This window comes from Trichechus manatus, unplaced genomic scaffold, assembly GCF_000243295.1.
Source record: "Trichechus manatus latirostris isolate Lorelei unplaced genomic scaffold, TriManLat1.0 scaffold00161, whole genome shotgun sequence".
In the NCBI taxonomy this organism is placed as follows: domain Eukaryota; kingdom Metazoa; phylum Chordata; class Mammalia; order Sirenia; family Trichechidae; genus Trichechus; species Trichechus manatus.
The window spans coordinates 2,586,977-2,591,378 of record NW_004444097.1 but is presented as its reverse complement, the minus strand read 5'-3'; positions in this window follow the sequence as shown (position 1 = coordinate 2,591,378).

The following is a 4,402-nucleotide window of genomic DNA, read 5'->3' as shown; positions in this document are numbered from 1 at the left end:
AAAGACAAGTGTCCAAAGGTAGATGACTATAAAACAGAAGTTGTTGTGGGCTAAGGGGACAGCAAAGGCAGGGAAAGGTAACAGGGTATGGTTTACCACGGGCAGGATTAGCATTCCTGGAGGCCTGTCGTAGGAGCTATGACCTAAAAGATGGGATAGGATCATTGTATGGAGGTTTTTAACTGCCATGTGTTGGAGTTCACATATTTTTCTGGGGATATTTAAAAGATCGCTCTTGAAGAAAAGATGATCATCCTCTTTTTTTATTTTTTGAGAGACAACTCTCAAGACAGAGGAACAAAAGATTTCAGAAGTTGTAATGGTCAGGACAGAATATGACTTAAGTGGTGGTGGAATGAATAGAAAAGTAGGAATATATACCAAGACACAGCAGAATTGGCAGATGTTAGAATTTCAGGAAGGGGGACGTCGGAGATTTTTCCAAGTTTCTCAGTCTGGCTGAATTTAAGAAAAGCCGAGTTAACATATGAGAGGAAGACACAAGAGGTGGAGGAGGTTTGCAGGGGGGATATATTGACTTCACTTTTGGGTAAGTTGGCTTAAAGTGCTGGGAAGGTGTCCATGAGAGAATGTCCAGCAGAAAATTGGAAATTATTATCATAATTACAGTTCGTGGGTAGGGGAAACTTTCTATCTTCCAGAGAAATACCAAAACCTAAGCGAGCCAAATATTATAGGAAAGTAAGGAAATCGTTTCCCCCTAATTGGCCGGGTGAGCCTCTCTGCCTTCTGAAGTCTCACTTGCTTGGGAGTGCTGGGGCGGGAAGCCTTTCATCTTTCGCCTTCCTGGACTCTGTCCTCCAACACAGAAACAGTACAATAGAGCGTTACTGCGCTATTCCCATTCCCCACTCATGGCTTACAGACACAGGAAAAGCCCACCTAGCAGCTCATCATACTTTGTCTAATGCCTTTTTGAGCCCACTGTTCAGCGGTATCTTTTCAGCCTGACATTTTTACAGAAAGTGCTGACGGATACTTCTAAAACTTTCTGTGTAACTTTCCACAACCATTATTTTAGAAACGCTACAGGAACTTTGATCTTTCTTAGTGTGCTGTAGACAGGAAAAAATGCCCAAAAAATTAATTTACGTAAAGAACCATTATCACCCCATGTAAAATTATGCAACCTAGTCTCTGACCGTCAGTATTTACTGCTAAATGAACTTGGAGAAATACAGTTCAGTGGCTGCTTCTCTCAGTTACCTTGGAACCATAAATATCATCATTTTTACTTGATTTGAAACACTAACATAAAATATAATAGAGAGTGGATCATTTCAGAATAAGAAATCGTATCTTGACGGTCAGGTGATGAAATACTGTAACAATGAAGATTTGATCCCTTCCAAGTCTCTTTACAAAAAAAACTGGAAAAAAAAGAATAGGATTTTAATTCCTCAAGCAGAGTTTTCCTTTTTATTTAGAAAAGAAAAGGTTGTGAAAAATGAGTCTGGGTGCTACAAGCACCATGATAGCATCTACTGGTCACGTGAGCTTTTAAGAAGCGGTACTCTCAGGGTAATTCATAATATAATAGTTACAGGATTACAAAAATGGCCACTTTCTTTACTGGTGATTAGTTTCTTCATTTATATTATATATGCTATTTTTAAACATCTTATAAGTTTTGCGTCTAATAACTAGGAACTAGGAGAGAGAGACAGAGAGAGAGAGTGAGAGAGATGGGCAAGTAGAAAGAGAGAGAGAGAAGCAGAGAGGGAGAGTGAAAGAAAAGAAAGGCAAAACAAAACTCTAAATTTAATGGCATGTTTCCAAGACAAAGAAAGTCTTTAGCAACATCTGCAGTTTCCACTTCCAAACTGCAGGTACTTACATTGGCAGGAACTTACTATTTTTTTGTTTGCTTTTTTATTTGTCATTAATGCACGGAAAAAGAAAATAGATACAAGTATTTGCTAATTACATGCAAACCACTTTAAATTACATAGAATGTCATAGAATGCATGCTTAATTACATAAGCAAGTTTTATATTAAAAACATCACTTTATTACCCTCTATAAACATTTTATGAATCTGTTTAGTTTATGGTTAAATGAAGAGGAAATGAAAGGCAGGGATAAAGTACAAAGAATTCTTTCTTCTATCTTTTGAACTGACTTCATTAGAATCATAATTTAGTGCTATGTGTAACCGAGCTCTCCAAGAGAAGAGATGGGACAAAGCTAAACTTTTATTAGTCAGTCAAATGTTGAAAAAGTAGTGTTTGGCTTTTGATAAATATTTAACATGCCAGAGAACTCTCAAGATTCAGCAGTCATGTCTCGGGTGTTTTTGTGCAAAGACTGAAGTGCCCATCTGGCCTCCTGAGCGCCCTCTGACACTTTCCTTCCTCTGCTATTCCTTCAATTACAGAGTGGTAGAAAAAGAAAACATCCCTTTGCCCAGATAGGTAGACCAGGAAAAGGACTTGGGGAGTGAGGGGTCCCACTCTGGAGAAGGGGCAGAGTCTCCTTGTTTTGGGGCCACAGGAATGAGTCTATCCAGGGAACGTTTCTGACTTCCTGGTAATGACCTTAAGCCTCACAGGCCTGATAGAAAGCCACATTTCTCAATCTACAGCACAGAATCTGGCCCTGATTTGAGCACTTCCTCCCTTACCCCTTGGTCAGCGTGAGTAGCATAGGAAAGGAACTAAGGGTTTTCAGGGAGGACTGGTTTTAGGTATCCCTGCAACTCAGAGGGACAGGGAACTCATGCGGATGTCATGGAAAAGCACTAGTTGGGAAGGCTTGCTGTTATTACCAGCTGAATCTCTGGCTGAAGTAGGAAATCGAAAGGACTGGGTGAAAAATTAGGAAAGTAACAATTCTAGATCCCTCTGCTGAAAATGATGCAAATAACTGTCAGAAATTGAGTTATTTAATTATTTGTTTAGGGTAAGTGAAAAGAGCACACATTCTGATTTTTTTTCTTAGCTTTGGGATCCTAACAATAGAGTTTCAGTTACCTCCTGGGTAATGTTGTGCTCATGGGGAACCTGTACATGGACCAAGAGGCAGCTGTTTGAACAGAACAAGGGATACTGTGTGGTTTAAAATCGGGAGAGGCGTGCATCAGGGTTGTATACTTTCACCATACTTATTCAATGTGTATGATGAGTAAATAATCCCAGAAGCTAGACTATAGGAAGAAGAATGGGGTATCAGGATTGGAGGAAGTCTCAATAACAACCCGCCATATGCTGATGACACAACCTTGCTTGCTAAAAGTAAGAGGACTTGAAGCACCTACTGATGAAGATCAAAGACTCCAGCCTTTAGGATAGATTACACCTCAACATAAAGAAAATGAAAATCCTCACAACTGGGCCGATAAGCAACATCATGATAAATGGAGAAAAGACTGAAGTTGTCAATGATTTCATTTTACTTGGATCCACAATCAATGCCCATGGAAGTAGCAGTCTAGAAATCAAAAGACGTATTGTATTGGGCAAATCTGCTGAAAAAAGACCTCTTTTAAAGTGTTAAAAAGCAAAGATGTCACTTTGAGGACTAAGGTGCGACTGACACAAGCCATGGTATTTTCAATCACCTCATATGCATGTGAAAGCTGGGCAATGAATAAGGAAGACCAGAGAAGAATTGATGCCTTTGAATTATGGCACTGAGGAAGAATATTGAATATACCATGGACTGCCAGAAGAACAAACAAATCTGTCTCGGAAGAAGTACGGCCGGAGTGCTCCTTAGAAGAAAGGATGGTGAGACTTCATCTCACAAACTTTGGACAGGTTATCAAGAGGGACCAGTGCCCAGAGAAGGACATCTGGCTTCCTAAAGTAGAGGGTCAACAAAAAGAGGAAGACCCTCGAAGAGGGAGATTGAAACAGTATTTGCAACAATGGCCTCAAACATAGCAACGATTGTGAAGATGGCACAGGACTGGGTAGGGAGGGTTTCCTTCTGTTGTGCGTAGGGTTTCTATGAGTCGGAATCGACTTGATGGTATCTCACAACAACCACGACAATTAAGTGTTCTTTGAAATGTTATCCATGATTTGTTATTTTCCACAGTCCAATGCCTTTGCATACTCAATTAAACACAGGTAAACAACTTTCAGGTAGTCTCTGCTTTCAGTCAAGATCCATCTGACATCAGCAATGATATCCCCTTATTCCACATCCTCTTCTGAATCTGGCTTGAATTTCTGGCAGTTCCTTGTTGATGTACTGCTGCAACCATTTTTGAATGATCTTCAGCAAATTTTACTTGCATGTGATATTAATGATATTGTCCAATAATTTCCACATCTAGTTGGCTCACTTTTCTTTGTTTTCTTTTTTTTATTGTTGTAGTTTAGATGAAGTTTACATTTCAAGTTAGTCTCCCATACAAAAATTTATACATACATTG